This window comes from Giraffa tippelskirchi, chromosome 2, assembly GCF_054371585.1.
Source record: "Giraffa tippelskirchi isolate mGirTip1 chromosome 2, T2T-mGirTip1v1.2.pri, whole genome shotgun sequence".
In the NCBI taxonomy this organism is placed as follows: Eukaryota; Metazoa; Chordata; class Mammalia; order Artiodactyla; family Giraffidae; genus Giraffa; species Giraffa tippelskirchi.
In genome coordinates, this window is record NC_137276.1 from 185,742,211 (window position 1) to 185,764,980 (window position 22,770).

The 22,770-nt window shown below is 36.4% G+C and overlaps 1 non-coding gene across 1 annotated transcript; it reads left to right on the forward strand.

Moving 5' to 3' along the window:
* Nucleotides 1-15,969: 15,969 nt before the first annotated feature.
* On the forward strand, nt 15,970-16,041 carry TRNAC-GCA (transfer RNA cysteine (anticodon GCA)). Its single transcript has one exon. It is a non-coding gene; the product is annotated as a tRNA-Cys (tRNA).
* The last annotated feature ends 6,729 nt before the right edge of the window (nt 16,042-22,770 follow it).

Consider the following 22,770-nt stretch of genomic DNA (forward strand, 5'->3'; position numbering starts at 1 on the left):
ACTCGAGGGACTACCTGGGATATAGCAGGTTGGAAAGCAGGCTACCAGTCACCAGAAGGAGTCTTAAAACCCATTTCTGAGATCTGCTCATGCTCATTATTTTTTCTTTTCTTCTACTTACTTTGGATTTCATTTGTTCTTTTTTCAGTTTTCTAAGTTGGAAACGTATATCTTTCTTCTTTTCTAATATATGCATCTAATATATGCTATGCACTTTCCCCTATGCACTGTTTTCACTGCCTCCCATGGATCTTGATAGCTGTTTTCATTTTCATTTTTTTGAAAATAAATTTATTTTCTTCTTTGACCCATATCACAGAAATTTGTTGTTTAATCTAGATATATCTTGGGATTTTCAAGTTATCTTTCCATTACTGATTTTCAGTTTAATTCTTTTGTGGGCTGACAGCAGACATTGAATGATTTCTATATGTTTAAATCTGCTAAGGTACATTTTATGGTCCATAATGTGGCCTATCGTGGTAAATATTCCATATGAGCTTGACAGAAATGTGTGTTATACTCTTGTAGGAAGTAGTCTATAGGTGTCCATAATATCCAGTTGATTGTTAAGTTCAACTATATCCTTACTGATATTTTGTCTGTTTAAACTCTCCATTTCTGATAGAGGGGTATTGAAGACTGACTATAATAGTGGCTTCATCTATGTTTTCTGTTTGCAATTCTATAAGTTTTTACATCATATATTTTGATACTCTGTAGTTGGGTGCTACACATTAAGGTTGTTATGACTTCTTGGAGAAATGACCTATTTGTCATTTTGTATTGCCCTCCTTTAACCCTAATAGCTTTCCTTCCTTGGAAATGTGCTTTATCTGAAATTAACACAGGTACTCTTATTTTTTTAGATTAATGTTAGCAAGGTATGTATTACTTAACTCATTTAATCTTTACTTGTCTTTATATTAAAGTGTTTTTCTTAGACAATACATAGTTGGTACTTGTTTCTTGATATACTGTGACAATATTTTAATTTGTGCATTTAAACTGTTGATGTCTAAAATTATTATCAATATAGTTGGATTAATATCTACCATATTTGTTACTATTTTCCTATTTCTTACCTTTGATCTTTATTCCTATTTTTGTGTTCCACTCATTTTCAGTTTTTTTCTGCTTAGTACTTTACATGATTTCATTTTGCAAGTTCATTTTACTTGTTTTTACCATTCTTAGATGTTTCAATAACATTTACAGAAGGCAATAGCAACCCACTCCAGTACTCTTGCCTGGAAAATCCCATGGACAGAGGAGCCTGGTAGGCCGTAGTCCATGGGGTTGCTAAGAGTCATACACCACTGAGCGACTTCACTTTCACTTTTCACTTTCATGCGTTGGAGAAGGAAATGGCAACCCACTCCAGTGTTCTTGCCTGGAGAATCGCAGGGGTGGGGGAGCCTGGTGGGCTGCCATCTATGAGGTTGCACAGAGTCGGACACGACTGAAGCGACTTAGCAGCAGCAGCATACTGATTTACAAGTAGTGAGTACTTCATAATAACAATATAATCCTTACTCCTTCCTTCTGTCCCTTTTATCATTACTGTCATTCATTTCACTTATACATAAGCATATATATATTTATATATATATGAGGACACATGATTGAATATACTGTTATTGTTTTGCACATACTCTTATCTAACAGATGATGAATAGGAAAAATAGAACGTTTAATTTTACCTTTCCTTATTCCTTCTCAGATGCTCTTCCTTTCTTGATATGGATCTGAGTTTCTGCCCTTAATCATTTGCCCTTGCTGTGAAGAATGTATTTACTTTTAACATTTTCTGCAATGCATTCTACTATCATTACTGTTTCAGACATTCCTTCCATTCCTTTCTCTTTCTTCTTCTGGAATTCCTATTCAGTATGTGTTATACTTTTCTTTTCAGTTGTACAACAGCTTAGAATATTTAGTTTAGTCTGTTTTATTTTCTCTTTAGTCCTTTTTCTCATTGCTTTTCAGTTTCAGTGGTTTCTATTAAAATATCCTCAAGCTCAGAAAATCTTTTCTCACCTATATCTAGTCTATCAATAATGCCATGAAGGGCATTCTTCATTTTTCTTTTAGAGTGGTTTTTTTTTTTTTTCCTCACCTCTTTCTTTTTGAGTGAACTTGTACCTGTGAACTGTGAACTTCACACACACTTCTGGGTTTTTTTGCCCCTCTTCCTAGGGACACAGTTTCTACACTGGGCTGTATTTGGTATATCTTTTCTTTTATATGGAAAGCTAAAAGGACCTAGAATTTGGTTTTTGCTTTCTCCAGGTCAATTAAGCTCTTATTAATTCTGGCAGATTGGACTCTAGCCAAATAGTTTCACCTGATGGGAAATATTTTAAAGACAAACAGGGTGATCTGGCATATTTCAAAATAGCTCCTTTTCCTCTTCTCCCACCAGAAGCACAAGGGGATTTTCTCTGCTCTTCACTGTGAGAGCCTCATCCACCTCCTGGAGATAAGACCCAAATATGTAGGTATTCTCTGATGTTAAAAACCACAGATAGTCTGTTATTTCAGCCTTGCTTTTCCCCACTTTACAGATTACCTGAGATGCAGACAAGTTTTGTATCATATTTATTTTACCCGAAGGATGTCCTTTGATATGTGTCCTAATAAATGGTACTGAATTCTCTGTTTTTGTCGTGAAAGTTGTAATTTAACTTTATTTTTTGGAAAATATTTTCATGTTGCAAAGTTCTTGGATTGTTTTTCTTTCAGAACTTGAAAGATGCTGGTCATAGGTCTTTAGGCTTGCATAAAAAATGAGTGTGGGTTTTGTTGTAGCTGTAGTTACCCCTAATGCTTATTTTGCTTCAGGTTTGTTTTTTTTTTTTTTCAGCATAGGGTATGAGTTGGATTGTCAGAGGATTTTTTTCAGTCATCCTGTTCTCCTATTACCTTTCGACTTTCCCTATGTGCTTCCAGTAGTCATGTATGGATGTGAGAGTTGGACTATAAAGAAAACTGAGTGCTGAAGAATTGATGCTTTTGAACTATGGTGTTGGAGAAGACTCTTGAGAGTCCCTTGGACTGCAAGGAGATCCAACCAGTCCATAATAAAGGAAATCAGTCCTGAATATTCATTGGAAGGACTGATGTTGAAGCTGAAACTCCAATACTTTGGCCTCCTGATTTGCAGAACTGATTAACTGGAAAAGACCCTGATGCTTGGAAAGATTGAAGGCAGGAGGAAAAGGGGACAATAGAGGATGAGATGGTTGGATGGCATCACTGACTTGATGGACAAGAGTTTGAGTAAGCTCCGGGAGTTGGTGATGGACAGGGAAGCCTGGCATGCTGCAGTCCATGGGGTTGCAAAGAGTCGGACATGATTGAGCAACTGAACTGAACTCACTGTGTTCTTCCACATGAGAATAGGTACCTCTCCATATCTCTCACCCTAGGTATGGACAGCTGCATAGTCACCACAGAGTAGCCTGGTGGGGGCATGGGAGGGCATTCTCTTGTCCTGGTTCAGTCTCAGGTTTAGATAGGCTTGGTGTTCCTGGTTCTGGGAATGGGGCTATCTCCATGATCTTACTCTAGTCCCTCTTGCTAGGATGTAGGTACCTCTAATAACCAGATCTGGAGAGTCAACTTTCATCCCAAGGGTAGAATTGTTTTGTTTGTATTGTTTTTTCCCTAATTGCAACTGTATACTCACCCCCTCCTCTTTCTCTAATTACAGCTCAAAAAATTTCTTCCCTGTAGGAGGGAAATTTCCAGACAGAATATTGTGCTTTCCTACAGTGGCAGCTGCTTTTCTTATTCACAGTTGAAGCACAGAGGGCCTTTTTGAGTGTCTCACTCTGCTCAAAATTGTTCTTGTTGCCTTGTGACATCCATGAAAACCTCTGAGATTGAATGTAAAATCCCTAGTGACTTGGGCCCTTGAGAATTCTGTGTTCTGAAGATATCCTACACTTGGTCTTTAAGAATTTGTAAATTTTTTTAGCTGAAATCTTTTTACTGGCTTACATGGCAGCCCCAGTTTCCTACTATGTTCTGCCCCAGATACGTCATCACTTGTATTTCCTCAGATTTCAGCCTACTTGTTTCCTCTGTGACTTCAGTTGTTGTATTAGGTAAGAGCAAATTATAATTTTGTAGATTATTTGGCTTTTTCCTGCTTGAGTGGAAGCAATACTTTCTACATTTCTACATCTTAATTGGAAGCCAGTCTTTCTGGAGAAGTTTTTGTTCAGCTGTAAACATTAAAACTGATCCTTGTTTCATATAATGAAAAAGTTACACACAATTGTTTTGGGCTGTTGAGGTCATTATTTTCATTAACAATTGTATTGGCATCACCCCTAGATGCCCCTGGAGAAGGGACATCATTCCTGGAAAGGCTACCCACTCCAGTATCCTGGCCTAGAGAATTCCATGGACTGTGGAGTCTATGATGTCACAGAGTTGGACACGACTGAGCAACTTTCACTTTCACTTTGAAAATTTAGGTTTTTAAAATGGCAGAACACAATTTTTCTAAGACCAAATTGTATATGTGATGTCATTTTATAAATGTGATGCCTTTGGCATACCATTTTTAACTGTAGGCTTTAAGTTGCATTTTATTTTTTATTAGTAGCGTGACACATAAAATGGATATTCTTATATATAAAAAACCAAAAATTATAAAAATAGCTATTTTAACACAGTCTCTCAATTGGAAAGCTGGTTTTATTACTTGTTCATTTAAATTTTGGAAATTTTATCTTTAGAACATTTTGTAATGCGAGCACAGTACTTCCTTGGACAATTAATTTTAGCACACCAGAATTCCGAATTCTATTGTATTACATCATTTCTACTATCATTTCATCACTCTCGCCATTATCACACTTAACTTGATCAGTGTCAAAACTACTTGGAATTTCAGTTTACATAAAAGATATTAATGCCCTCTTAACTTCTGATAGAGTCATAGTCTAGTGCACTCAGGAAAAAGTTTTTTGTTTTTTTTTTTTAAAGCTGTTATGAGTAATAGACAGCAGTGTTCTGTATTTACTCAGCTGAGTCAAAAACTTAGAAGCAGAGTGACACTGAAAAAATGTAATGGCCACATGAAATGAATGTGTTATGTCTAACATTCATTATCTTCTTATGTTATTTTCAGGAATTGGATGAATAAGAGTAAAGTAAAATCAGTTTAACCATGTGTCCCTTATTTGTGAGCTAGATGTTCATTAATTCAATATTGAGTGACTTATTGAGTGACTCTTGACAGATGCTGTTCAAGGAATTGTGGAGTCAGCAATGACTGAGAGAACAAGCTCTGCTTTGGATAAAGCTCTTCATTTTTTTCAACAAAATTTAAAAGTACGTACTGCACTTTTATATTAACTCTGCTGGTGAGATATCAAGTTGGATGGCTTTGTCATTTATGAGTTTTAGCAGTTGATTGCTATATCATTTCTCTAAAATATATAACTATATTTTTGTATTGGGACAGTTTATAGGAATGTATATTTATTCTTCTCTAAAGTTGTCAAAAAAACTCTTTAGCCTTTGCCCTGCTTCATTCTGTACTCCAAGGCCAAATTTGCCTGTTACGCTAGGTGTTTCCTGACTCTCTACTTTTGCATTCCAGTCCCCTATAATGAAAAGGACAGAAACTCCAATACTTTGGCCACCTCGTGCGAAGAGTTGACTCATTGGAAAAGACCCTAATGCTGGGAAGGATTGGGGGCAGGAGGAGAAGGGGACGACAGAGGATGAGATGGTTGGATGGCATCACTGACTCGATGAACATGGGCTTGGGTAAACTCCGGGAGTTGGTGATGGACAGGGAGGCCTGGCATGCTGCGATTCATGGGGTCGCAAAGAGTCGGACACGACTGAGCGACTGAACTGAACTGAAAGTTGTCAATAAAATTAAAGAACAGAACATAAAATAATTGATTCAAATTTAAGCAAAAGTTTATGCAAAGTTTCATTTATTGATTTGCCTCTTTTGGTTTAAGGTATTTGTGTGGTTCTTCTCAGTACTTTTGTGCACATTAGATAATAATAGGTTTTTAGTAGCCTCAGAAATATGAAGATTAGGTCTATGTCAGGCCTAGATTCAAGGTTACATTACACCATGTTGGGTTTTGGTTTTCCTGTGTTGTACTGAAGACAGATCTTATTACCTTTGTGAGAACCAATTTTTAAATTTCCTAGAGATTTGAAACCTGAATGTCTAACAGTTGGTGGCTTAAAATCTGAAGGGGCTCTAGGACGTGCAGGTTTCAGCTTTGCGGCATGTGTGCTTAGCTGCCCAGAGTCATGTGGAATCTTCCTGTACCAGGGATCGAACCTGTGTTGATCATTGGCAGGTGGACTAGTGGAGATTTTCCACTCAACCTCAGAGTTTGTTACAGTGGATGCATTTTATTATTGTGTTTTGCAGGTGTTTGTTAATAGTGATTGTGTCCACAACACCATCCCCACATTGAAAGTCCCTAGAATGATTCATGGGAATTAAAATATAGTTTTACTCCTAAAGATTTATCACACAGATGTAGTTAGGGTAAACAACTGGATAAGGGAAAGAGATATAAGTAGAGTGTGGAGGAGTCTGTCTGCAGACTTCTTACTCCCTCCCTCTCATTAGGTGTCACATGGAGCATACTCCTCCCTAGCAATAAAAATTCAGTGGCATGTGTGCTGTCTTTTTGCTAAGGGAAGCTGACTAGAGACTTGTGCCCTAGGTTTTCATTGGGCACTCCCTGCCTAGCACTTACCAATCTTCCAAATTCCCAGGAAAGCAGACTAGTTTAAAGCACATTGCTTGCACAAATACTGCAGACATGATACATGATCTTTGTCATTTGGGGATGGTAGGAGTACCCTTGATAGCCAAGTTCCCAGACACCAAGGGCAAAGGGTGAACCTTGAAAGTAGGCCTTCTAAGGATAGTGGGCTTGCACAGTTATGTTAACCCTTTTCTGCACATTTAAGTTTGTTTCTAGTAGCCTAGTTGTAAAAATCTTAAATGCTAATAATAATGACCAAGTTTCTAACTATCTCTGTACCTTAATTAGAATAATCAGGTTAGAATTATTAATCAGTCCTTATTAACCAGGTTATCTTTCTAATTTCTACTCCAGTTCTAATAACTAGTTCACCCTGCTCCTTCTCTGTGCTTGTCCCATTATTTACTTTATGCATTTACTCCTTTAATAAATATCCACTGCTATATATGCCATCAACATAATTCAAAATATATAGCAGAGAATCCTACAAAATACCTTCCATAAAGGAACTTACACTTTTGGGTGGTTAGGATATGTGTACTGGAATATAGAGATTTTCTACTTGTGCTCAGTACTGTGAAACAAAATCTAAAGGGAAGACAGAGTGACAGAGTTGGATTTGAGTTAATTTATATGTTATTTTCAAGGACAGCTTCTCTAGATATTTGAACAGAGAAGTGAAAGAAGTACAGGAGTAAATTATACAGATATCTAGAGGAAGTTCCCTCCAAACAGTCCATGTTCCAGAGACAAAAACTGATGAGAGAAAGGCAAGGAGTTCAACATCCTGATATAGAATAAATAAGGTAGTGAGTTTTCTAATAGGTGACATCAGAGACATAAGAGAAAAATGGAAACCCTTTTCTAGGGATCTGTAGGATCTGTTAACATCTTTAAATTTTCCTCAATAATAAGAATCTTGGAGATTTTTTGGAAAAAAGTGATATGTTTTGCACATTTTAAAAGAGTAAATAACATTTAAAGATGAGGATAAAATATTAGGAGATAATATAAAAGAGTATTCAGAATACATTTCAAGAATACATAGAAAAAGATGGTGTTGGTGTTATGATCATAATGGTAGCAGTAAGTGGAAGTGGTAAGAATATTTGAGCTGGGTTTATTTTGACTTCAGAGTCAACAGGAAAATAATAGAACAAAGAATATTTTTGGATAACATTTTCAAGGTCCTTTAAGGTTTTTGGTTGAAGTAACTGGAAGAAAGTTGCTGATATTGATGGAACTGAGGAAATGAAAAGCATGCTTGGGGGTGATCAAGAATTTATATTTGGATGTGTTATGTTTGGGATACATATTTGATGACCAAGTGGAGATGCTGCATAAACAGTGGGATATAGGAGTTCTGAAGATGGGCAGAGGTGAGAACTCAGAGATTCCTAAAACTTGGGAGTCATCAAATTAAAGGTGACTTTAAAAATTTTTTTATTTATGTATTATTTATTTACTTATTTTTGGCTGTTGAGGGTCTTCTTTCCTGCATACAGGCTTTTTCTATTTGCTGTGAGCAGGGGCTACACTCTAGTTGCAGTGTGCAGGCTTCTCACTGCGGTGGCTTCTTTTGTTGCCAAGTACAGTCTTCAGTAGCAGTTGCGATGTGCAGGCCCTAGAGTGTGCGGGTTTCAGTAGTTGTGACATGTGGCCTAGTTGCCTGAGGCATGTGGAATCTTTCTGCACCAGGGATGGAACCTGTGTCCTCTGCATTGGCAGGCAGATTTTTAACCACAGGGCCACCAGGGAAGTCCTAAAGATGACTTTTAGAGCTATAGTAATGGAAGACATCACAACATGTAGTTATAAGAAGTTATGGGGACAGAGTGATAGGGCATTTTGATTGGTACACGAGTGGAAGATGAGAAATGCCTGTAGTGGAGGCTGAAAGAAGCAGTAAGTGAAGTAAGAGAACTAAGAAAAAATGATGTCTAGAACCAGTGTGAAGAAAGTTTTTCAAGAAGAAGTGATCAGCATTATCAAATGTTGCTGATTGTTTGCATGAGGTGAAGTGTGAGAATTAACTGAAAGATTTAAGATAGATGATCCTGATATTTGCAAGAGCAAATAATACACTGAGTTGTCCAAAAGAGAAAATAATATACTGGATTTCCCATAAGATCTTATGGGAAAATGTGAATGAACTTTTTGGCCAACCCAATATATTATACTAATGATAAATTAGTGTGGATTCAAGAAAATAAGTGGACTATAAAGATGGACTATAAATATAGATGGTAGCTTCAGAAGGTTTGGAGGGTCAGGAGGATTTTTAATAGGTGCTAATACAGCACATTTGCTTATGACAAACTGTTCAAGAGAGAAAAACCTGATAAATCAGAAAGTAAAGCAAACAGTATCACAAATAAGTCAGATAGGCTGGAATCCAATGCATAGTTGGAGGGATTTATCTTGGGCAGGAATAAATACACTGCAGCAGGAGGAGAGAAGATAGACTACATGAGAATCACAGTAGGTAAGATGCTGCATGTGGTATTGGGTGTTTCTGAATGCTTCTATTTTGTCAGTGAAATATTTACTAGTGAACATCTGAAAATAAGGAATTCCCCAGGAGCAGAGTGGTGGAAGAGGTTTTGTTACTTTGAGGAGAAAGAAAGATAGGGTATGTGAATTGACTAGGGAAACACAAAAGGATTAAAATTAAGGACAGATTCTGAGAGACATGGCCAGCAATTTAGAGTTAGTGAATCAGTTCAGGTCCTTCAAGAAGCAGATGCCAAGTTGGAATTAAACATGCATGATATTTATTGGGAAAAATGTCTGCAGAGAATATAGGGATGGGTTAAGCATAGGTGAGGGGAGTCTTCAGACTGTCATGCAGGTCTGACACCTGTACAATGACAGGAAAGACAGGAACATTGGGTAAGAGAGCTTCTGACTGCAGTGCAGATGTGAGAATGTCTTGATCAGGCCAATGTGAGGTCCCCCAGCAGAGGCTGATGATGGGAGAGTCCATATTGGGCAGAAATAGCCCAGCAATAGTAGTCCTGGTATACCCAATGATTGGCTCAGAGAAGCCCAGATTTGGTGTGAACCCAGGAGAGAACCTACAGGTGTTGCAAGTGGAGGCTCTGGGTCAGCGTGTTCACTGCAGCAGGTTCTCCTGAAAGGGGAGTAGCACTGAGCTGAGCACGCCCGTCCACAGCTGACACATTGGATGTGGTGATATGTTTTCCTCCATCTGTGTTTAGTGGCTATGATGTATTTGAGGAAGAAATTAGAATGTTAAATTTAAGTAGATTTGAGAATATCCAGGGTAGTGATATGAAAGGAAAGAGGGAAATTCAAATTGAACTAGGCAGTTTAAAAGAGGAAACAGTTTAAGCTGGTTATGGACATGAGTGCCTGAGGCACTACTCCTCTAGCCATGCAACAAGAAGCTGGAGTGTTTTGAGTAAGGTTCACATCCTTAATTCCTTAATTTTCTTTGCAAGTTTCAGAGTGTGAAAGTATGAAAGACTTACAATCACATATATCTACCTACCTATATATATATATATATAGATTTATATATATACCTATATATATATATAGAGAGAGAGAGAAACAGTTCAAAAGCTATCAATTTAAGTATATACATATACATGTACATAAGATTTAGATGTAATAGAGGCTCAAGAAGAATTTTTTACTTCCTTAGTTTCAATTCCCATGTGTTTCTTAGTCTCTTAACCACTCTGAGTTGGATTTTAATTTTCTGTATCTGTTGTAATATGGTCCTCAAATTCTAATGAATTGCTCAAAAGAAGAGAAGAAAACAAATCCACTGAACTTGTTATATTGAGAGGTTGATAGCTGATGTGTAATTCTACAAAATACTGCTTTGCTATGAGGATATGAAATACAATACTTCAGGACATTTAAAGTTTTCCCATGACTTTAGGTTTCAACCCCAGTGTAAGGTCAGCCTTGAAACTACTGCCGAACTTGGATCCCCAGTTAGTTTACCTCTTCTTGTCTATTTGGATCCTCCACTCTCAGTGAGTGTTGTGGAGTTAGCAAGTCCTCACTTACCTGTGACTTTTCCCGCCACAGGTCAAGTTCTAACTGCAAGATTGGAATTTATTCCCATTTGTCCTGAGTCCATCACCTCAGTTGTTTTCCTACTTCAACCAGCAGATCTAGTTTCACATCTGAACTTTCTTCAGTATATCTTGTGCTCCTCCAATTGACAAAGCCATGCCTGGCTCTGTCAGACATATTCCTAAATAAATAATAATAGTTATTATATAATTAGTACTGCTGTCACCAGCAAGTGCCAGGAAGTAAGTCCTGTTCTAGGAAGCTTAGAAATATTCATATTCAATCCTCATAATAAACTATATTTTATCCCTATTGACAGATGAAAAAAATGAAGCCCGGGTAATACTCACCTTAATTCATGCAATGAATTCTGGAGCCATAGAAATATCAAGCTGACTACAAATTTTCTTTTAATTACCAACTTATACCCTTAATGCTTGACACTAAATATATCAATCTAAAATGGCTCATGGCCTGCATTTTCAATGCATTCACAGATTTATCTCCTCTTGAAGTTCTCCATTTTAATACATAAACAGCATTGTCTACTTATAGAAAAAAAAATAACAACCACATGTCTGTGCAAGACTATCATTAGTTACTTGTTGATTTCTTTCAAACCTTGAACACATGGCTTAGTGCTTACATTTATTGCTGCTCCAGGGTAGCTAGTTTTGGTTATGACAATAATCATAACTCTCAAACACAAGTGTATGTAATTTTTTTCTCCTTCTAGTTTCATTAGAATTATTGCCATAGGGATTGAGGCTTTTCAAATCATGAAATCTGGTCTCCTAAATCAGAAACAGTATTCTTCCACAGGGTGATATATGCTTCCAGATGTGTATGTCAAAATAAAGCAAAATTCTTCTTAAAGGATCATTTTGACCTATTTCGCTTGCTTGGTCTGAGTTATGTTTTTTCAAAACTATATTGAAAATTAATTTTTAAAATTGCAATGGATGAAAAGCTAATTGAAACCTTAGTGAAATCAGTGATAGTTTTTTGCTGCTGAAGTAAATCAATTATCCATCAGGCACATTTTCCTGTTTCTTTAACTCTTTTCTAGCTATCAGTTGTGGCATCTTTGTCTGAATGTTGTGAAGGAATAGATTACAGCATTTAAGTAAGGGTTCTATTTGATAAAATTAGACACTCTTTTTCTTGCTTTGCCTCAGGCTTTGTAGCAGCCGAGTTTGTTTTTTTCTGTACTGAATTTTTCTGTACTGGATTGAATGTTGCATAAGAGTATTGATTTCACTGGCAAATTATTGCAGAATTAAAGGTATCACATGAATTTTTTATTACATAGGAAATTAATAAAACAATTTGAACAAATCATGTTTGGACTAATTTAGGAATTAATTTTTCAGGAAAAGCATAATAAAAACCTTAAACTTGGTAAATATATATTTTGTAAGAAATATTTTCTATTTTTAACATTTCTGACTTTGATATAAATAGTCTGGGTATGGAGAAATAAGTTAAAAGGAAAAAAATAATGCTTTCATATCTGTATTCTGTGTTCCTTACATAAGATGCAACTGATTTTGAATTGCAAGACTAAGTAGAAAGGATATAATTACTCATGTAATATAGCAGAGCTCAGAACTAACCCTAGTATTAGGAAGAAACTTTTACTTCCTCTGTGCAACTATTTACTTAATATGTTTCTTATAGTTTCTCATGTGTGTTTCTTCCTTTACATTTTTTAATATCATCTTAGTCAGAATTTGATAGCTTTGCATTTCTATAACTACAATAAACTTCTAGTGATATTTGCTGCCACCAAACCCTTGCTATTTTCAAACTGCTTCCAGGTGGATATTTTCAAAACCTCACTTTTACTTAGGTTGTCCCTCTTTAATATTCCTTATCCTTCAGTTCATACTCAGTCTCACTTGACAGTGCTCTGCCCAGCACCCTTCAGTGAGGCTAGTATCTCTGTGGATAACCATGAATGTTCAAATGTTGTTGCTATTGTTTATGCTGCTCCTCAGATAAGCCAGATGCTGCCTTTCCTTTACATCCATTTCCTTCAAGTCTCATCCAGTTGATTTGTCTGTGTGACGTTCTCTTCTCTAAATACTATATCATCTCAAACTGGACTCTGGATGATATTGTTTTCTAGCTGCTTCATATACCATATTATTTCTCCAAGTAGGTTATTCATCTTACAGTATTACTATGTTCTCTACTAAGACTTGGTGAACACTGGGAAACAGATACTTAAGTAATTATAAAACATTCTAATACATGGTCTACCATAGTAATAAGATGTATTAGAGTACAGTAGCAGGCAACTTAAGACAATAAATGGTTAAATGTTCAACAAGGTGCTAACTTTTTAAAATTGAAGTACATTTGACATACAATATTAGTTTGAGTTGTACAGTGTAGTGATTCAATGTTTTTACAGATTATATGCCATTAAAATTTATTATGAAATAATGGTTATAATTCCCTGTGCTATATAATATATTCTTGTTATTTTATATATAGTACCTTGTATTTCTTAATCTTATATCCCAGCCCCTACCCCTTTTTTTCTCCCCTCTGGTAGTTACTAGATTTCTCTACCTGTGAGTCTGTTTCTGTTTTGGATATATATTCACTTACATTTTTTGTTAGATACCACGTATAAGTGTCTTTCTTTGGTTCATTTCACTAAGCATATTATTCTCTAGTTCTATCCATGTTGGTGCAAATGACATAACTTCATTCTTTTCATGGCTGAGTAATATTGCATTATATGTATGTGTATGTATTATATATATATATATATATATATTTTTATATGTATGTGTGCATGTATATAATATATATATTTATATGTATGTGTGTATATATATAATGCATATATATGTATATGTATGTTTGTATATATATATAATACATAACCACATCTTTATCTGCTCAATATCTTGATAAAGTCCTGCTATGAATATTTGGGTGCATGTATCCTTTTTAATTAGTGACTTCATTTTTTCCAGTTATATACCCAGGAGTGGAATTTCTGGATCATATGATAGTTCTATTTTTAGTTTTTAAAGAAACTTCCATAATGGTTTTCCAAAATAGTGGCACCAATTTACATTCCCACCAGCAATGTACAAAGTACTATGTACTTTTCTCCACATTCTTTCCAATGTTTGTTATTTGTAGACTTTTTGAGAATAGCCATCTAACAAGTGTGAGGTGACATCTCATGGTGGTTTTGATTTGCATTTTTAAAATTTATTTATTTTTAATCAAAGGACAATTGCTTTACAGTATTGTGTTGGTGTTTGCCAAACATCAACATGAATCACCCATAGGTATACATAGGTCCCCTCCCTCTCAAACCTCCCTCTCACCTCCCTCCCCATCCCACCACTCTAGGTTGTTACAGTGCCCTGGTTTGAGTTCCCTGAGTCATACAGCAAATTCCCATTGGCTATCTATTTTATATATGGCAATGTATGTTTCCATGTTACTCTCTCCATACATTCCACCCTCACTTTCCTTCCCTTGCTGCCATGTTCATAAGCCCGTTCTCTATGTCTATCTTCATTACCGCCCTGCAAATAATTTCATCAGTAACATCTTTCTAGATTTCGTATATATGCATTAATATGCAATATTTGTTTTTCTCTTTCTGACTTACTTCACTCTGTATAATAGGCTCTAGGTTCATCCACCTCCTTAGAACTGACTCAGATGTGCTCCTTTTTATGGCTGAGTAACATTCCATTGTCTATATGTACCACAGCTTCTTTATCCATTCATCTGCCAATGGATATCTAGGTCGCTTCTATGTTCTAGCTATTGTAAATAGGGCTTCAGTGAATATTGGGGTACATGTGTCTTTTTCAATTTTGGTTTCCTCAGGGTATATGCTGAGGATTGGGATTTCTGGGTCATATGGTGGTTTTATTCCTAGTTTTTTTGAGGACTCTCCATTCTGCCTTCCATAGTGGCTGTATCAATGTACATTCCCACCAACAGTGAAAGAGTGTTCCCTTTTCTCCACACCCTGTCCAGCATTTATTGTTTTAGACTTTTTGATGATGGCCATTCTGATTGATGTGAGATGATATCTCATTGTAGTTTTGATTTGCATTTCTCTAATAACAAATGATGTTGAGCATCGTTTCATGTGTTTGTTAGCCATCTGTTTATCTTTAGAGAAATGTCTGTTTATGTCTTTTTCCCACTTTCTAATTGGGTTGTTTGTCTTGTATTGAGTTGTATGAGTTGCTTGTAAATTTTGGAAATTAATCCTTTGTCAGTTTCATTTGCTATTGATTTCTCCCATTCTAAGGGTTGTCTTTTTACCTTATTTATATTGTCTTTTGCTATGCAAAAGCTTTTAAGTTTAATTAGGCCCCACTTGTTTATTTTTGTTTTTATTTCCATTACTCTAGGAGGGAGGTCATAGAGTATCTTGCTGTGATTTATGTCATAGAATATTCTATGTTTTCCCCTAAGAGTTTTATAGTTTCTGGTCTTAAATTTAGGTCTTTAATACATTTTGAGTTTATCTTTGTGTACGGTGCTAGGAAGTATTCTAATTTCATTCTTTTACATGTAGCTGTCCAGTTTTCCCAGCATCACTTATTGAAGAGGCTATCTTGGCCCCATTGTATATTCTTGTCTCCTTTATCAAAAATAAGATACTCATAGGTGTGTATGGGTTTATCTTTGGGCTTTCTATCCCATTCCATTCATCCATATTTCTGTTTTTGTGCCAGTACCATACTGTCTTGATGACTATAGCTCTGTAGTATAATCTGAAGTCAGGAAGGTTGATTCCTCCAGCTCCATTCTTCTTTTTCATGATTGCTTTGGCAATTTGGGGTCTTTTGTGTTTCCATATGAATTGTGCAATTTTTTGTTTTTGTTCTGTGAAAAATGCCATTGGTAATTTGCATATTTTGATTGGTGGTGTTGAGCATTTTTTCATGTCCCCATTTGCCATCTGTATGTCTTCTATGGAAATACATCTATTCAGGTCTTCTGCCCACTTTTTGAGTGTGGTGTTTCCTTTTTGATATTTAGTTTTATGAGCCTTTTATATATTTTGGATATTAGCTCCTTGTCAGTTATATCATTTGCAAATATTTTCTAGTGTTCTGTAGGTTGTCTTTTTCAATGGTTTCATAGGGTTTCCCTGGTGGCTCAGGTGGTAAAGAATCTGCCTGCAGTGCAGAAGACCCAGGTTCAATCCCTGGGTAGGGAAGAGTTCCTGGAGAAGGAAATGGCAACCCACTCCAGTATTCTCACCTGGAGAATCCCATGGACAGAGGAGCCTGGTGAGCTATAGTCCATGGGGTCGCAAAGAGTCATACATGATTGAGCAACTAATAACTTTCACTTTCACTTTGCTATGGAAAGTTTTACGTTTAGGTCCCAGTTACTTTTGCATTTATTATTTTTGCATTTATTTCTTTTGCCTTAGGAGACAAATCCAAGAAAACATTGCTACAATTCATGTCAGAGTGTTCTGCTCATGTTCTCTTCTAGGAGTTTATGATGTCAGTTCTTCCATTTAGGTCTTTAATCCATTTTCTGTTTATTTATGTATATGGTATGAGGAAATAATCTAACATTGTTTTACATGTAGCTGTCCAGTTTTCCCAACACTACTTATTGAAAAGGCTGTCTTTTCTCCATTACATGTTCTTGGCTCCTTGGTTTCACAATTTTTTAAAGTACATGTCACTATATATTAATATACTTGAAGTTAGCTACATCTTATTCTGTTATTTTCTTCCAAGTAAAAAGCAGCAAGCTAGTATCCTGAATTAAACCTGCAAAAATAATGACCAATTTCCAACATTATATGTCCAAAATTTCATAGGCTGAGTAAAATATTGTTCAACAATAATTTTTTATTTATTGTGTTAATCAAATAAAAAGTTCAGCTTTTGCTTTTATTTTTTTTTGTTTTATATACAATTTTAAGAACTGATATATTATAGACCTGTCTATTTCCCCCTTTCCACATATAATGAACATAAATACACAATATTTTCATGCCATTTGCTTTAGTTTGTATTGGAAATAGATTTCCTTTGCAAAAGATAGAAGTTAAAGTAGCTCAGTCATGTCCAACTCTTTGGGACCCCATGGACTATACAGTCCATGGATTCTCCAGGCCAGAATACTGGAGTGGGTTGCCATTTCCTTCTCCAGGGGATCTTCCAAACCCAGGGATCGAACCCAGGTCTCCTGCATCCCAGGTGGATTATTTACCAGCTGAGCTATAACTACAAGGGAATCAAAAAATATAAGGTCAAGTTAAAAAAAGAATATTGCCATACTCCAAGTACGAAATGAAAACAATGGCTTCCTTAAAAAATAAAAAGGGCCTAAATGCAAATTGGACAAGTAAAACAGAAAAGAAGAAAGTTAATTCGGCTTACAAGTATACTTAAATGAGTAAGTTGCTGGTATTTGGCTTGAATAATAAGTTTATATTTTGGATTTGACTTTGACATGACAAAGGTTATGTCATCTTTAGCCTGCAATTGAGGTTTTTAACTTGTCATTTCAGTGATGATAAAAGTTGGTAATATGATTTACATAGGTTCATAGAAGCACATCAAATCAGAATTCCTATAGCTCTTGTTGCCAAGCTAGGGTTAACTCTTGTCAGGGAATTCTTGATTTTCTGCCAAAGGTGAGTTAGATTTGTGTTAGATTGTTTATTTTCTTTGCAAATTAATGATGTAAAATTGTGTGTGTGTATAATTTTTTTCAATGTGACATTCATCATACTATTTTAGCAAAAAAATTAAATCTACACTTTAAATTTAAAGTGGTATGAGAATTAAATTTCAAAAGACTCTTGCAGTATTTTCTTGTATTTTCATACTTCTTCTATTAAGAAATCTACAAGTTCTTTTGATTACTGATTTTAATCTAGGGAAAAACTTCTTACATACCTAGAGAGGTCAAATTTTAAAAAAAAGTAATGTTTTGACAATTTAGGATTCATGTAAGAAAATAAGTTGCTTGCAAATAATCAATCTGCTTTAGTTTGGACAAAGAAATTTTACATACTTTATAAGTCTGAAAAGAAGACCAGCAGTTGAATTATTTCATTTTTTTCTAAAGAGGTGAATGAGTTTATAAATATTTAAAATTCTATATGATGAGGTAATTTCCTCACCTCTCTTCAAAAGTAAATATAAATATTTGTAGTTTGGATAGTAGGAGAACATTCTTCAAATAAATGGAAACAACATGCAGAGGCAATATTATTTTTAATAATAGCACCTGCTTGCCTTTCAGAGAAATTCCTCCTCTTACCTGTCAGGGTTTGGTGGTATTTCATGAACAGGAAGATTCTTGCTTATGAGAATTTTCAAGAAATTAAAAGATAAGAGATAGGACAGATGAAAACAACCACCTTGGTTAATGATTAGTGATTAGATGGATATTGGAAATCTCTGGTCTAGTGGGCTTATTGATGCTGGCAGACTTGGTCATCAGTGGCCATGGACCACTGTAGGTATCCCCACCAGGGAGGGACACTGCTTGACTAAAAACAATCAACAGCATATGCTCCATGAAGGCAGATTTGTTTCCCAGAGAAAGAGCCATAGCAGTCTGTTCAGTTCCTCATCTCAGGGAAATCAATAAATCAGGTAAACACTTCCTTCCTGAATAGAAATAATTAGTGGAGCTGAGTAGGGCCAGGACTTTTATACTGTTAAACTTCTATTCATATAGAAAAAAATGTCACAACTAGGAAAAAAGCATTTATCAAATCATCCTAAATTAATGTCTCATGTTTTGTTGTTGTTTAGTCACTTCAGTCATCTCTGACTCTTTGCAACCTTGTAGACAGTAGCCAGCTAGGTTCCTCTGTCCATGGGACTTCCCAGACAAGAGTACTGAAGTGGGTTGTCATTTCCTCCTCCAGGGGATCTTCCCAACCCCATGATATAACCTGTATCTCTTTCATTGTCAGGCAGATTCTTTACCACTGAGCCTTATATGGTTGTTGTTTAGCTGCCGAATCATGTTCAACTCTTTCGCAATCCTGTGCACTGTGGTCTGCCAGTCTTCTCTGTCCATAGGATTATGGTGATATAATAATAATTTCATATTAATTTTACAATACAGATTATTTAGTGTCCAGGCACATCTCTGTGAAGAATATGGAAAATTTACCTTAAAAATAGGATTGGTAAAAATAAGATTTCTTTTAAGAAATCCATATAGGGTTCTTTGGAGACTGAAAGGGTGGCTGGGTCCATTAACTCTATTCTTGAAGGCAATGGTACCAACAGAGTTTTCTGGCTGTTGAGTATTTGAAATATGGCCAATATAACTGAAGGACTGAAGCTCTAATTTTATACTGTTTTCATTAATTTTTAAACTGAAAAAAGAAAACATGTGGCTAGAAGCTACCGCATAAAATGATGGATTATAAAATAGCTCTGAGAATAAAAGGAATTCTTAGGCAAAATACCATGACATGAATCTTAGGCTAATTACAAAGGCTGATAAAGAAGAGGATTCTAGTAGACTTTCTTGACCTTAATGTAGTGTTGACCATGTTGACAGTCTGGCTAGTGAGGCTCAGTTGATAGGCTCAAAGAGGCTTCCTGAATATACCATTAGAAATTGGTTAGGAAAGTTTTAGAGGAGAAACTTAAACACAGTAAATCCATAATATGTGTCAGAGAGAAAAATGTGTATATTTTAAAGGAGGTAGGGGTGAAGGGGAATGAAAACAGGCCTCAGCCAGATAAAGGGTTAATTCTGAGGACAAGTATAGAGAATATGGGATCTCATTTATTGATCAAAGTGCTATTGAGTATCTGTGGGCTCTCTGAGGCTTCCTATTTGATCCACTCCAGGATGATATTTTTGGAGATGACTGGCTTAAAATCATGTTCTTCTTATAACCTGTACCTACCCAATCAGGAGTAGACTAGAATAACAGAGAAAGTTTGTAATCAAGAGAGAGAGAAAGAGTGAGCCTCAGCAGAGTCTGCTTCCTTCAGGTAGGACATTTGTAAGCCCTGCCTATATGTATGTACCTTCTTAACAGATTTATCTTATTTAAGCTGTCTTTATGAGTTTCTGTTGCTAGAAGAAAAATATATAATTAATGAAATAAATTATTCTGTTAATTCCTATTTATAATAGTCTTCCTATAATTCTTCAGATACTGGAGAATTCTATTTATAAGGACCACTATAGCATATTACTCCTTGTGAAGACATCTCTAAGTCACAAGACTTCTCTCCTCCCCACTCACATATGAATAACTATCTTATCTAACTTACAACAGCTCTTGGTATTTTATCTTCATAGAATTTCTTTAAAATTCTCTCAGTCCAAAGATTTACTGATCATCTACTCTGAGCCTGATGTTGCACTAAGTGTTGAAGGTTCGAAGAAAGTCGCTCAGCAGTGTCCGACTCTTTGCGACCTCATGGATTATATAGTCCAGGAATTCTCCAGGCCAGAATACTGGAGTGGGTAGCCTTTCTCTTCTTCAGGGGATGTTCCAAACAGAGGGATCAAACCCAGGTCTCCCACATTGCTGGCGGATTCTTTCCCAGCTGAGCCACAAGGGAAGCCCAAGAATACTGGAGTAGGTAGCCTATCCCTTCTCCAGCGGATCTACCTGAACTGGGAATCCAGCCGGGGTCTCCTGCATTGCAGGCATATTCTTTACCAACTGAGCTATCAGGGAATCCCTAAAAAAAAGGTAGTCTTTACCTTCTCCAGAGGATCTTCTCAACCCAGGGATCAAACCCAGGTCTCCCGCATTGCAGGCTATTTCTTTACCAGCTCAGCCACAAGGGAAACTCAAGGATAATGGAGTGGGTAGCCTATGCCTTCTCCAGCGCATCTTCCCAAACCAGGAATCAAACTGGGGTCTCCTGCAGGCAGATTCTTTACCAACTGAGCTATGAGGGAAGCCCCTACAAATGTGTATATAATGTGAAACAAGTTTGTAGAGATACACACTTGATCATGTGTAACCTCAGAAGAAGGACTATAAGAAATTCTGTCTAGGAAAATAAAAATGTCGCTGGCAAATGTTATGGATGAGCTAACTGAAAAAAAAGGAGAACAAGAGCTATCTAAGCTACCGCACAATTGCACTCATCTCACATGCTAGTAAAGTAATGTTTAAAATTCTCCAAGCCAGGCTTTTGCAATACATGAACTGTGAACTTCCAGATGTTCAAGCCAGTTTTAGAAAAGGCAGAGGAACCAGAGATCAAATTGACAACATCCGATGGATCATCAAAAAAGCAAGAGAGTTCCAGAAAAACATCTATTTCTGCTTTATTGACTATGCCAAAACCTTAGACTGTGTGGATCACAATAAACTGTGGAAAATTCTGAAAGAAATGGGAATACCAGACCACCTGACCTGTCTCTTGAGAAACCTGTATGCAGGTCAGGAAGCAACAGTTAGAACTGGACATGGAACAACAGACTGGTTCCAAGTAGGAAAAGGAGTACGTCAAGGCTGTATATTGTCACCCTGATTATTTAACTTATATGCAGAGTACATCATGAGAAATGCTGGGCTGGAAGAAGCTCAAGCTGGAATCAAGATTCCCAGGAGAAATATCAATAACCTCAGATACGCAGATGACACCACCCTTATGGCAGAAAGTGAAGAACTAAAGAGCCTGTTGATGAAAGTGAAAGAGGAGAGTGAAAAAGGTGGCTTAAAGCTCAACATTCAGAAAACTAAGATCATGGCATCTGGTCTCATCACTTCATGGCAGATAGATGGGGAAACAGTGGCTGACTTTATTTTTCTGGGCTCTCAAATCACTGCAGATGGTGACTGAGCCATGAAACTAAAAGATGCTTACTCTTTGGAAGGAAAGTTATGACCAACCTAGACATCATATTAAAAACCAGACATATTACTTTGCCAACAAAGGTCCGTCTAGTCAAGGCTATGGTTTTTCCAGTGGTCATGTATGGATGTGAGAGTTGGACTATAAAGAAAGCTGAGCACTGAAGAATTGATGCTTTTGAACTATGGTGTTGAAGAAGACTCTTGAGAGTTCCTTGGATTGCAAGGAGATCCAACCAGTCCATACTAAAGGAGATCAGTCCTTTGTGTTCATTGGAAGGACTGATGTTGAAGCTGAAACTCCAATACTTTGGCCACCTGATGCGAAGAGCTGACTCATTGGAAAAGACCCTGATGCTGGGAAAGATTGAAGGCAGGAGGAAAAGGGGACGACAGAGGATGAGATGGCTGGATGGCATCACTGACTTGATGGACATGGGTTTGGGTGGACTCAGGGTGTTGCTGATGGACAGCGAGGCCTGGCGTGCTGCGGTTCATGGGGTCACAAAGATTTGAACACGACTGAGTGACTGAACTGAAGCACGCAAGATAATATAGATAGGGACAGGCCAATCAGAGGAAATGGCAATGGAAAAGAAATAAAGGACTGAAAAAAATCCTTAGACCACTGAGGAATTTGTAATATGGGTCTGTGTACAATGTGGAGGTGAGAGGAATAAAGGGGACAAAGGTCAGTCACAGCAGTTGATAAGCATGTTGAGGTCAATTATGAAAATCCTTAAATTCTTCAGTCATACTCTGACTTGTAATTAAGTATACTATCTCCTCAACAAGATTCTATTTTTCTTTTTAATTTTCTAATTTCCCCATGTTTTTAAAGTTATAGTTGAGATCTTTCTAAAGGGGAAGGCAAGAAAACAATAGATAGCCAGCTTGGCAAGGAATATATGAAGAACTGTGTGTAGTTTGTATTTAACTATTGCATTTGAGGATCTCCCTTCTTAAACTGTTCATATAGAGTTTAAAAAGAGTTCACTATTACTTTGAGTCAAATATTGAACATTTTTTAAGTCAAACTAAAAATTTTCAAATATTTATAAAGTTAGATTAGAAAAATAACAAGAAGAAAACATAGAAAGCCCTAGTCATATACCACAA